General features: G+C 47.7%; 1 pseudogene; it reads left to right on the top strand.

The window, feature by feature from the left end:
• Nucleotides 1–2,676: 2,676 nt before the first annotated feature.
• On the top strand, nt 2,677–4,302 carry LOC115316713 (annotated as a pseudogene).
• The last annotated feature ends 9,505 nt before the right edge of the window (nt 4,303–13,807 follow it).

The raw sequence follows: 13,807 nt of genomic DNA on the forward strand, positions 1-13,807 counted from the left end.
GCGAACAAAAAGCAATCGGCGGCTCAACACAAGACGGAGCTGAGTTCCTCAAACTCATACCAACCACCATCCTTAAACAAGTACCATCTAGAGGCACAAGCGCAACTGAAAGCATCACTCCGCAACGCGCAAAAACCGACAGAATCGCAAACCCGTAAGGGAATGTTACCTGCAACGGCCACCTGGGGGCACGCCTCTGCGGGCTTCTCAACGACTCCACGTTCACCGTCATCCCAGACTGAAGACTTACCACAACAACGGTCACTTCTGCACCCTGCCGACCTAACAACATCTCAACCAAAGTCTGACATAGTCTCCCAAGAACCGAAGACCACACGAGCAAACCTCACAGAACCAGCACCATCGCCGCCATCGATAGGTGCTCCTGCTCCATCACTTACTCCCTCTCCCTGCAAGCGTTCACCTGCACTCACTTCGCTTACTCCCCCCGTCTATGATTCTCCTAACTACCAACGACACATGGAGCATGAACTCATAATGTTAAAAGAACGACTAACCCCATGTGAAGAACAAATCGCCCAACTCACAGAACGTATAGCCAACATCGAAACACTAGTGTCCAACATATTAGGCACAGTAAACCCTCTCGTATCCCGCATTGAAGAACTAACAAAGGCGGTAGCATCCCTCGAAAAAGCTGTCGGTATGCTCTCTGCATCACCCATACCCATGGAAGCAACATCCCAATCTCTTAAAAGACCCCTTTCTCCTGAATCCACTGAACACCCCTGTTCCCTTCAAAGGGCAAACCCTCCTGCCCCCTCCTCAGTCACGACCTCATAATGGTAGAAAATTCCCAGTTCCAAGTCATCCAGTGGAACTGCCGGAACATCAAAACAAACCGCACTCCCCTTCATCAATGGCTCCTTACCCTAGATTCTCTTCCCCATATTCTACTACTCCAGGAGACACGCTATGCAGTTAACATACCAGGATACCGAGCTTTGCATGGCCATCCAAACGAGGCCCCTTTAGTTTCCACATTCAGTATGAACCACTGATCATCCCTACATCTCTCAGACAAAATGTAGTGGCATGTGCTTACTATCCCTTCCCTAAACACAGACCTATATGCTTCCTCAACCTATATAATCCCCCCACAGAGCACCGCCTATTCAAATCACTTTTCGACTTTGCTGCAGAGTTGACACCTAATTACGAGGTACTCCTGGGCGGTGATTTTAATGCCCCAAATGTCAGCTGGGGTTACCTATCCACACTTCGCCCAGGGCGACTTCTGCAATCGTACATTTCGCAGCGCCAGTTCACTGTCTTAAATACTCCCGACATGCCAACCCGACAAGGCACACGCCAGCAACACTGTACCACCCCAGATCTCACACTATACCACGGCAGAAACTGGAGTGTCTGGGTTCATACTCAAGAGAGACTTCTAAGTGACCACTTCATTCTCTCAATATCACTCAGCATCTCTAGCCGCTCACGGAAAATATCAGTCAAAAATACAAACTGGGATAAATTTCGCAGCATCCTTGTTTCACCCGGGCAGCAATCAGGCTCTTACGAGACCTGGATATGCGCCATCAAACAAGCCCGAACACAAGCCACAAAAATAGAAAACACCACAGCCCCGGCGATACGGCCAGACCCGCATCTAGTGCGCCTCTGGAGACGTCGTAAGCGTATCTTAAGATGCATTAGCCAGCAACCCCACAATCAACAACTCCGAGAACGTTTACAACACCTAGATGCAGACATTACTACACACTGCAGCACTCTCGACATCTCGAACTGGAACAGAGTATGTGATCAGATAAACGGTACCCTCCACCAAAAGACCGCATGGCACCTCCGCCGTTCACTTCTAGGGCCTCAGCCACCTCCCGCTCCCACGCTAGACAAACACTTAGCTTTACAAGGTAGCACAGACCTTATCCAAGCCTTACAGAACCTATACACCCCTCCAGCATTGACCTCAAACTACCCCTCCTACTCGGGCCCTGAAAACCCGACTTTAGACAGCCCTTTCACACTAGCAGACTTAGACTTGGCCCTAGCAAAAAACTCACGAAAATCAGCCCCAGGAGAAGATACCATCACGTACTGCCTCCTCCGTAACCTTCCAGAAGCGAATAAAAAACAGCTCCTGACCTACATAAATGAACATTGGTCGGAGGGTACATACCCAAAGGAATGGAAATCTTCTACTATTATCATGATCCCCAGACGTGGAAAACCCCCATCACTTAATAACCTCCGTCCCATTTCCTTAACCTCTTGCGTGGGCAAGACGATGGAGCGGATGGTCCTCGATCGTTTTCAAGAACATCTTGAAGCCACTGCATTCCTGCCACACACCCAAATCGGCTTTCGTTCCCATGTTTCCACTCAAGACCTATTCCTTTTACTCCAGCACACATTCCTCTCCCCATCTTCCTGTCAGGTGCATGCGCTCGTCACAGTAGACGTTCGCAAAGCATTTGACAACATAAGTCATGATCACATACTCGCTTCAGTTCGAGAAACAGAATGCGGACAAAATTTGTATACCTACATCCAAAACTTCCTTAAGGACCGCACTGCATGCTTTCGTATAGGGGCGAGTTGTCCCAACCACTCTCACTCACACGAGGTACACCTCAAGGGGCTGTCCTCTCCCCTACTCTTTTCAATCTGGGTATGGCCCAGCTAGCTCGCTGCCTGCAGCAGATACCCCACCTTTCCCACATATTTTATGCTGATGACCTCACCCTCTGGTGCACTCATGGATCACCAGGGGAAGTTGAATCTACTCTTCAGAAAAGTCTAGACACCATAACTGCGTTCCTAACCCAAGCAGGGCTGAAACCGGCCCCAGAAAAATCGGAATTACTCCTGCTGTCTCAAACCCAGTATCAGCGCTCTGTAAACCATCTCATTTCTCTCTATTTAGACCATCAGACCATCCCGCGAGTATCCTTATGCAAGGTCCTCGGCATCCATCTCCACGATTGATCAAATCAGGCTAACATCACTCCGGCGATAAACACGTGCCACTCGGTAACACATCTTGTCCGCAGAGTCGTGCAAAGACGTGCGGGCCTCAATGAAAAACAAGCGAGTCAATTGGTTCATGCATTGGCTCTTAGTAAAATTCTTTATTCGGTTCCATATTTCACGGTCACACGACAGCAACTTAATAAACTCAGCTCTGCATTAAGCACTCTGTACAAGGCCTCCCTTAACCTTCCAATCCATACCTCAACGCAAAGACTCTACGAGACCGGCCTATTCCTTCCCCTCTCCTCACTCCTACACCTCCATCGTGACCGACAGCTAGCCCGCCTCTCGGGGTCACATCAAGGGCGCTGGATCCTAGAACAAGCTGGACTCTCACCAATTGATTTTTACTTGCACTTACCCGCTTCGCCATTGCCCTCTAATCTGCGTTTCGCTCTTCTGCCCCGCCGCATGGCTCCGGGCCTGGACGACGGTCGCAGAGATGCTCAGGCCTTGCATCATAATCCACCATTTCAGACACAGACGGTAGCCTATACCGACGCTTCCATCTTGGACACCGGCACGGCTGCGTACGCAATCTACATACCTAAACATTCCTTACCTATTCTTCACACGTGCGGTCCATACAGCGACCCCCCGTCAATCACCACGTTAGAACTTGTCCCCATTATCCATGCCATCATATCATTCTCCCAATTGCCGCGCACGTCCGCTTACACTGTCTACTCTGATTCTATGGCTGCTATACGCTCCTTGCAACAGAGACAAATTCCTGCCGATCTTCGAGAGGACCTTGAAATGGCCCTACACTCTCTCTCCTCATCCTCGGTCACGATTCGATGGGTCCCTGGTCATGCAGGGATAGCAGGTAATGAGCTGGTACATCAGCTCGCCCGCGAATTTCACAGCCGGGCACCTGCAATCCCCTGGCTAAGCCCCCCGACCAATGACGAGGCAGCAGAGTACAAAAAAACACTCAAGTTACATTACAAACAGATCCGTATATCTCATGAACTTCTACCTCGACCACATCCACAGCTTAGTGTCGCGCAGACCCACATTCTCCGTAAAATCCAGACAAACACCCTCGTCACACCTGCTCGCCTTTACCTCTTCCGCTATCGATCAGACCCTTCCTGTCCCAACTGCCCAGCTCCCTATGCCAATCAAGAACATTGTCTCCTTCATTGCCCGGTCGCCTACACCACCTCATTTCTTCCTAACCCCCCACCACCCTCCTGGAGTGCATGGTTGGCGACGCCGCAACTGGAAGATCAGCTCGCCCTGGTACTTCAGGCGGAGGATATCTTGGGTACTTAATCTGTGCTCTAATTAAAGTGATTTTCTCTCTCTCTTGACGTTAATTGAACCATGCGACGGAAAAGCGCTAAACACGAGTTAAATGTCCCACGTGAGCTTCAATAAATGCTACGAACTGTGTAGGAATCACATAAAAGAGCCGCAACATGAATTAACCTTACTACAAATAGCCTTGCCGATTTTCGCAGACGCATGGCAACGTTCTTCAATACTATTTTGAAATTGTATTTTTTTTTTAGTTTCTTCTTAGTTCAGTTTTATTTTTTGAAAACACTAGCAACGGTGCGTTCGTTTTTTTGTATTTTTATTGCTCGTTGTTTTTGTCGAGCTCTTGGTCAAACGGGCTGTTGCGACCACCAAGACAATTCACTCACACTAATAATGAGCAGGACAACAGCAGACAAAAACTGATACAAATTTCCCAGTGCCGGCGGTCCGTATACACACGCAGACGGCGGAGGGGACTGAAATCTCCCGAGATTTATTAGGTGCAAAGCCCTCTCTCCCTTCCAAAAAGCCCCGTTATCAAATTACACTTCTCAATGAATAACTTCCTTCTCCCTGAATACACGACGCTCCCTCAATTCCTTTTTTTTCTTCTTGGTGTGCGCGCGTGTGTGTGTGTGTAAGCGCTTTTCAGTAGTCTATACGCCGCTGCGTCTCCTCTTATTTTACTAACATTTTCTTTAAATTTGTGCCGATCTTTTTTGTATGTTTTGTTATATGAATTTCTCTATTTTTTTGTTATATTTCTTTTTCTGGGTAGTGGGAAGCGGAGGGAATAAGCCCTGGGGGTGTCTACGTTTTCTTTTTTTTTGTTGCGAGGGAGACTCCAGTCCCGCGGAAAACAAACTTAACCACCCCCAAAATGTATAATAACACGATGATCAACGACGGAGGGAATAAAAGATAAAGGAACCGACTTACTCGGTGTGGGGGAAGCAACCGACTCTGATTTGCATGTGAGAGTGATTATACTGATGGCGAGCTTGGCGCCGGTGTTTTTTGTTTTGTTTTACCGATGTTTTGATGTTGAACATTTTAGGCCATAATTTTGTTGCGCGTGAGTAAGACGCCAACGCCCGTAAACACGTACTCCAAAAACAAAAAAACAAAAAAAAAACGCAGAAGTGAGTGCGCATTTTCAGCAACACGTACTACAGTGGGGGACACGGTTAGCTCGAACAAGGAAGCGTTTAACTGCTTCTGTTCATATTCAACGGTAGTGTACGGTATACAGGAGCCGTTAACGCGGCGTATCGCAGTGTAACGCGTAACACAGTGTAACGCGTAAACGTGAGGTAGAAATGTTTGACGGTAAAGTTTTATGTTTCCCGATGAGAACTCGCAGAAACTAAAAACGACAAATGCCCTAATGTTATAGTTTTGCCAACGGTGCGGCGTTTCAATGCATTTGGGTTCAGCGGCGTAACATTAATGTAGTATGAACTTGAGGGTAAATAAATAAATAACGAAATATACAAACTCTTTCAAAATAAGGTGATCTCAAAGCAACCGTGCCTCAGGTCATTTGGTGACGTCACCAAAGTTTCGTAAGCCCTCTTCTTTATGCATCGCACTCCTAGGTGCGAAGGTCCATGCTGACCTTTCTACGTCACACATCGGAGGCCTGCGCGGGGCACGAATCGTACACGAGTGCTGGGTCCGCGTGCGGCTGGGACTCGTGTTCAATCATTGGAGACACGAGTGCAAGCCGAGCACTGATGCATGCGCTCGTGTCCAGTCTGTGCCCGCGCTGGCCTCCGGTAAGCGACGCGCAGAATGCCCAATACAGTAACTCGGTTCTCGGTAATTCAAAGTCGCTTAATTCGAATTTGCGGTTAATTCGAAGCGAGGGTGCGGTCGCAGGCAGTGTATAGTAGTTTCCTCGCGGAGTAAAACTGGGGGGCGAATCCGGGACGCCTGACTGGCCTTTCTTTTAAGCACTTCACAAATGCGCGCCGGCCGGCAACCAGACACACGCGGTGGCAGCGGCTTCTTTTTCGACCTCACGCGTTCCCCTGGTTTATGCGGTAGAAAGAGGAAGGGGAAGGGGGTCGAGGCTTGGGTAAACAGCCGTCAGTGTTTCACGCGGACACGGGTGCCGCCTCGGAGATGACGACGCCTCGAAGATTGCCTCGCTTATGGTCCTCGGTACGTCGCCACCAACGCCGCTCGGTTTACCGTCACAAGCGGTTTTATCCCAAACAACGAGCGCGAAAGGGTCACGGGTCGCCTTCTGCTTGCGAAAGTGCGGGACCTTCGAATATTCCAATCAGGACCCTGAATTTCCTTCATGGTTTTACACCATTAAGAAGTCCCAATACGCGTCCCAGCAACTACATATACATATCCAGGGGGGGGGGGGGGGGGGGGGGGAAGCGAGGTAATTTGAAGTTTAATCGGTACAACAGCCTAATTCGAAGGTTTTTTATTTGTTTTTACGTGCTCGAGAAGTCCGACAACTCTGGGAGCATAAAAAATCTTCGCGAGTATAGTGACCAGACTTAGATCGCAACGGAAGAGGGAGAGAACGAGCGCGGCGCGCCACGCCACAGGCCAATCCAAGCCAGCATGGCTGCGGGCGCGATTATGGCGTCGTTCACACAGAACTAGCAAAAGTGAGCGCGACGCGTACGGCCAACAAAGCTTGGCTTGAGGCATTATCCAGCCCTATGATATGTTTCGTCTATCGAACATACTGATGTCAACGAAGATGTAGCGCGGTTTGTAGCAGTGTTCCGGAGTTCCCACTCCGGAGTTGGAACGATTCAGGAGTCATTCCTCACTTTCGCGACCCTAGAATGGAATGTGAATGGAATGGCGGAAACACTTGGAGAAAAAAAAGGGGAATGAAATCAAATGCCGTTTGCCCGGATAGAAGTGCGTTGGGACTGGGCTCGGTTCTTATGCGAGCTGTGTCGATTTTCATCTGGGTTTCTGCGGGCTGCTGGCGCAGCTTGCTAGCGGATGGTCAAAGTGATCCATTCTTAAAGCGCAATCATTGCACTTAAGGTGACCGACGGCTTGATTGTTTACCGGTCTATGCTCCTTCGAGGATAAAAGTGGCGCGCCCCCAGTGAAGCAACCAAAACTTAAGAGTTCTAGATGGACAACGTGTTGTCCATGGCGCCGTGAGACGCTACAAAGCGGCTGTTGTAAATCATGCGCGATTAGTACGTTGTAACCAACCACGACATGTTGATCCTGCTCCTCACGTGACTGAATTCAGCGAATAGCGGCGCCGCCCATTCGGGGCTCGTGGCGCGCTCAAAAGCTGGGGAATGTACGCAGGGGCACGTGCAGCCTCTACTTTTCTGCACGGCACTTGACCCTGCTCCTCACGTGATCGGATCTCAGAGAATAGGGAGTATTCACTGGCGGCCACATCCGTGTGCGCTGCTGCTGACCGCGTGCTGACGGCGAGCTTCCGCAGTTCTTTCGCAACGTGCATTTCGCACAGTGTTGTACGGAACGGCGTTCCAAGGAACGGCGTTCCTGGAACGCGTTCCTTTTAGGAGGAACGAAGGAACGCCACCGTTCCATTTCACATCGGTGGAACTGGAACGGGAACTCGTTACATTTTTACTGGAACGGAAAGAGTAACGGCGTTCCTTTCTTTCGTTCAGTGGGGTAATTTTTTATTTCATTTCTAAGAGGGACATTTTAAAAGTATAAGAACTATATCTTTACGGACATATTGTTTTTAACTTGTTAACTTTTTGGCTACTTATCTTAGTGTTTATTTTGTGTGGTCCTCGCCTGGTAACAGTCGGGTGCAGGAAAGCTGGTGGGCAGTGATTTTTTTTTTTTTTGAGTGCCCGAGATTATAAGTACAAAAGTAAAACTTATAGTCGCAGGAAAAGAGACTGAAAGAGGGACGTTTAAACTCTGTTACCCCCTTCTATGCCCCCCCCCCCCTTCCACTAATCCTCATACTCCCAGAAATCTAAGGCCAACTAAAGCCATTTCTGAACGTCCATAAAGAGGCCTACAGTTATAACAAAATCACAGACTACCAGACATCGAACGCACCCTTGTATCCCGAACATTGGTCACTTAAAAGATACATAAAAATTAACTTTTATTCCTTCTCCCCTTGTCCCCCACCTTCAATATGAACAACGAATCCAACCTTCACAAAGACGTACTTGTAGTTTTCAAGACTAACCTTCCAAAAGCCCTATCCTCTCCTTCACTGGTTCGTCGCGCGGACAGCGACATCGAGGAGCAACTGCTGTTAAACTGTTTTTAAGTTCGAACAAGGGACTTTGTTAGATTGAAACGTGTGAGGTTGTTGTAAAACGCTCCTGCAATGTGGAGTAACAGTACATTTGGCTCGGCTGAATTGTTCACCACAAACATAAATATGGTTAAAAGCTGAGATTCTTAAACTTGAATGTATCAACAAATCAAACCTTGATTCCGCTTTTTTTTTTTTCTCTTGGTGCCGTTCCATCACGACACATAAATTTGTATGTTCCCATTTGATGAGATTGATAAAAAAAAAAACACTTCGTTTGATCTTATTTTATATGGTAATCGAAAAAATACAAATGTAACGTATATGTAACGATACGTTCCATTTCTTTAACTGTAACGGGAACGAGTTCCATTTTCACATATGAAACTTGTAACGGGAACGCGTTCCAAAAATCAGAAGGAACGAGGAACGCGCTTTCGTTCCTTTTTTTGAGGAACGTGTACAACACTGATTTCGCACCATCAAGATTGCCGGTCCTAGCAGGCTATTAATGTGAGCTCCTTCTGAGCATGCGCTTTAAACATCACCCTCAAATATGGCGTCCAGTGAATACCCCCATAGTGGCGCGGCGGCACGTGGAAAACAGACGCGCAACTCTGGCTCCCCTAGGGAGCGGGGATCGGTGGCCAAGTGTGCTGGTGCACACCATCTCGGAGCACGTGGAGCGAAAGCTCGCGTTGCTGAACCCAGGGATCCTGGGTTCAATCCCCACCCCTGCCCGTTTCAATCTGGATGAGCATCGTACCTGCGTGCGGTCGTGTGCACGTTAGTGACCCTAGCGTGGTGCACGTTAAAGACCTCAGGCTAGCGGTTGTACTGCACTGGCTAAATTGCCCATCTACAGCTGAGACACCAGACGCCCAGTGAGGCAGACTAACTTCCGGCTGTATAAACATACACACAGCCCATTTTTTTGTTTAAAATGAATGGTTTTACTTTTTGGCGTCTGTTGCGATCTTTTACAATTGATATCGTGATCGATGTCTGCAGTGACAGCAAGCACAGCGAAGTGCTTTTTGCGACATCCGATAGGACGAGTAGAATGATTGCTTTGGGAAAGTTTTTTTACATGCTTTTGCAGCTGTCTCTACATTAGGTACCGTCAGCAGCTTTATGCTGTTTTTTCAGGTAACACTGTAGCTCTCAATAGCCATTTTTTTTTTACGTTCAGAAATAAGGGGAGTGAATTGGCTGGGTTCAGCCTTTTCAGGATTGGGAATGGGCTCAGCGTCTCCATTCCATGGGACTTGAAACTTGAAAGAAATAGAAATGTCAGAAACCCTAATTTCCCGGAATAGAGTTGGAACGGAATGGGGCTGCGCATTCCGCCACGCAGGTCTGTAGACCGCTTTCAGACCGTAGAATCGTGCTAGTGGTTAGACCTAGAAACAGTCGGATCGCTTTCCGTGCCTCTAGTGGTGCTGACGCAAAAACTGTGGTTGTGGCATTACGGTGTACAATTTAGCGTTCTTTTTGGCGAAGTGCTGATGCGCCCTAAGAAATGTTTGCAATTTGTGGAGAACAGTTAATACGGCGCGGTCTCGGAAGCAAATATCAACTTCTCCCTGTAAGAGGTACGCAAACTGGGGTCGTAGTCCGTGAACGTTTCACCGTTCTTTAAAAAAAAAAAAACAAAAAAAAAACTGGGCTTCCTTTTCGTTTAAACTCTTTAAGTTTAAACAGGTCAGCGGGCCGTGGCAAGTCGTGGTCACTCAGAGAGGGGAAAACGATGTGAATGGACCGCCCTCCGTCCACACCCGTGATCGTTGCGTTTCGCTCTATTCGGGAGCCGGGCTGGACGGGCGGCGGAGAAAAGCTCACCGGAGAAAAGCTCACCGCAAAACCGGCAGATGCGGAGAAAATCTCACCGGCCTTTGAGCGGGTGCGGAGAAAAGCTCACCGGTCTTTGAGCGGATGCGGAAAAAAGCTCACCGATTTTATTTTAACTTAGCGGATTCTGCGTCAAACGTGGCAAATTAACACAATTCGCAGTCGTCACTTCATTAAACATATGTGCTTTTTTTTGTAATATTCTTGAAGTTCATTGGGAATATTTGCTAAATCATCAGAAATTAGCAATCACCCATTTTGTATACTAATGACGCCGCAAGGTATAAAACCAAACATCGTACACCGGTAAAAAAGACAACAATTTATTGACAGCTGACAGTGCGCCGTCGGTAGCTCTGTCAGATAAAGAGGTTTTCTCTATGCGAGCCAATATGAATAGCGGTGTCTTAACCGTTTCAGCTCCGAATATTGTGTAATGCCTAATAGATAATAAGGTGTTTTTTGATGTAATCAGTGTCCGCTAAGCTGTTTTCTTTTTGTTAATTTCACGAACAAAACTTTAGTTGCGAGATCAGCTTCGTCGTGTCGTGTTTGTTGTCTTCACTCCGTCGTCGTCATTTGAGCGGTTTTCACAATGTATAACATTTACCAAATCGCCCTACTCGCACTACTTCTTATGTAGGTTACGAGTAACAACGGTGCCAGTGTGCAGCTCTGAAGGCCATGGGTGGCTCACCGTAGAAAGGCACTATCACACAAGGGCAACGTGTGGAAATACCAGCACAAGCGGCTAGAAAACGTTCATGTCCGTGGAAGAAAGAAGCCTCAATATCCTACTGACTGTTTTATCTTGTTTTCAAAAGTTAACAGAAGCTTCAAAGAGAATTTCAGTCACCGCGTTGTTGCACATGCACTTTCGAATTTTTGGGCATTTAAAGTTTTGATTTTTAGGTTTTGGGCAGACATTATTAAGTTTTTGAACGTTTTCCTGTTCTTCAAGTTCATAAAGTTTTCAGTTAGGCTTTCGTTGCCTACAGAGTAAACCACAGAAAAGACTCGCACGCAATAATTATTTTGGGAGCAGTATACCCAATAAGCTTAACATATAATACAAAAAAAACGACATTTTCTTTTTTACAATGTTGACGAATTTTAATAATAATAAATTGATATATGTTACGCATGATTCAACAGCCTCCATATAAATAGAAGAAAAACAAAATCGGTGAGCTTTTTTCCGCATACGCTCAATAGCCGGTGAGCTTTTCTCCGCATCCGTCGGTTTTTCGGTGAGCTTTTCTCCGGTGAGCTTTTCTCCGGGATTCGGACTGGACACCCTGCCACGACTCCCGGCTCCACGCAAGCCTTGACGACATCCTCTCCACCCTCGTTCGTGAACATGTTTGTTAGCATCTAGTGATGTCTTCATGAAACACGTCACTGGGGTGGGACGCCGTAGCTCACCGGTGCCTGACGTGGCGATTAGTGGCAAAGAATAGTCTCCCCGGCTTTTTCTCCGGCTCACCACAGCGACGGCGCTTGTTTGCATATCCCTTCAACACAAAAAAAAAAGAAAAAAAAAAACTGGAGTGTTTTGTTTTTGTTTTTTAGAGTTTAAAGTACGTTTTATTTGAAGCGTTTCGTTGTCCCTCTGGGCTTCAAACTATTGAGAATTTACTGTACTATTCAGGATTGCTATTTAGAAGTTGTTGCTTTTGACCGATTCAAATGACGGACCGAATCAAAATATTCGTCCGCGGTTCGGGTGTAGCGCGCGACCGTGACGTCACCGATCCCTGCAGTCTGCGTCTCGTCTACGGACGCGTGGTTTGAAATAGCCAAGCGCCTTTTCACTCGCAGATATGTTCGATTGGGGATACAATTTGAAAGTATTTATTCCGGCCACAGCACAACGTTTTTGTTTTTGTTCACGGACGAACAAAACAAACATAACGCATAATTGAGCATCGATTGCTGGCCGGTTTGTTTGGTCGCGCAATTCTTGACTGAACGCGTGAAAGAAGCGATAATAAATTTACCCGGCTGACGCGCCGCAGGTCCCGACGTTTTTTTTTTTTTTGTGTCAAGAAGCTTCCGTCAAAACTCGTCGAGAAAGCCGCGATCTTTCCTGCACGTCCACCCAGCCCTTCGTCCAAGGCCTTTCTTGCGGCTGCGGTCTACTTTGGTGTTGTGCGCGAGCGCGCGACGCATAAAGGCAGCTCCAAACGCGAATTCGCGAACCCAGGACATTGTCGCTTCTGCGCCAGAGCCTCTTCGAGCAGGACCATGCTTGTGTCATGCCTTGGTTTAGCAAAGCCAGTTGCGCTTCGAGCTCAGCCCATTGAAGAGTTGTACCTCGCTCACAGCGGCACGTAACTTTTTTTTTTCTTTAGTGGTAATGCGATAGCGTTTGGACCGTATCGGCAAGCGCCGCCTTCAGCCTACAACGGTGCAGGATTGCGAAGTTGGCGTTTCGCTGCACAGTGGGGTCGCGAACAGATTCGGTTCGTGCTCGCTCTTGTCTGTTCGCCGTCTGCTCCAAGTGGATGCGCTTGGCAGGCAGACGATCGGCGGACGCATCGTCACGAGATGAATCCGTCCACAGATCGGTCCGTCGCGTGAATCGACCATTTGTATCGTTGTTGCGGCTTTTGACTCGTCGCAGTTCCCTCGATGAATCCGCGGTTTCGGTCGCGGCCTTGATAACGAATGGAACACGATCCGCCAACTGAATTTGCCCCAAATACTGCTATGCGTCCCAAAAGCAGGGAATGAGTAACTGCCGGGCAGATACGTTTTGTTTGTTTATTTCTCGTGGTCGCTGTTGTGCCCCGCTCATGCGTGTATGCTGACCATCCGATATGCACGACGCCTATTTCTATCTGGGGCCAGCAGCGTTATTGGGGGCGGCTGGCCGGATGTGACGCATTTTCCCCCCGCCTCACCAACACTATCGCGCTCGTGCAGCCGGTCAACCGTAATGGCTCAGGATTAGAGGTGGCCATGAGATTAGTCGCTCCGCTACGTGGTTTGCTGCCTCGTGGATCGTCGTTTCGCAGTGACGTTTACAGCAGCCGGTGTTTTTCTTTTTTCTTTTTTCACGTTTATGTTTGCGAGGGAAAAAAAAAGAGGTTTTTTTACGTTGTTATGTTTGAATTTTTGGGGGTTCTTTGATGGCGCGCGTCAGCTGCCAGTTTTGCGGTTCGGCGATGATTCTCAGATGCAAACGAAGAGATCATTTTCCCTTTTGCAAAGTGACCCATAATTTAATGTACGTGACACAAATTCTTATAAATCGGTGCTTAATCGTCGAGTAAAACTTACAAAAAATAAAAAAAAAAACTGAAACCATAGTCGTAGAAAACATTAATCACTACAAACTAGATTTTATCCTCGTTATTGTAGAAGGCCGGTAAAAATATTGCGCGAAGTTTCAGCTCACATTATGCT

This window comes from Ixodes scapularis, unplaced genomic scaffold, assembly GCF_016920785.2.
Source record: "Ixodes scapularis isolate PalLabHiFi unplaced genomic scaffold, ASM1692078v2 PGA_scaffold8__174_contigs__length_109621045, whole genome shotgun sequence".
Classification (NCBI taxonomy): Eukaryota; Metazoa; Arthropoda; class Arachnida; order Ixodida; family Ixodidae; genus Ixodes; species Ixodes scapularis.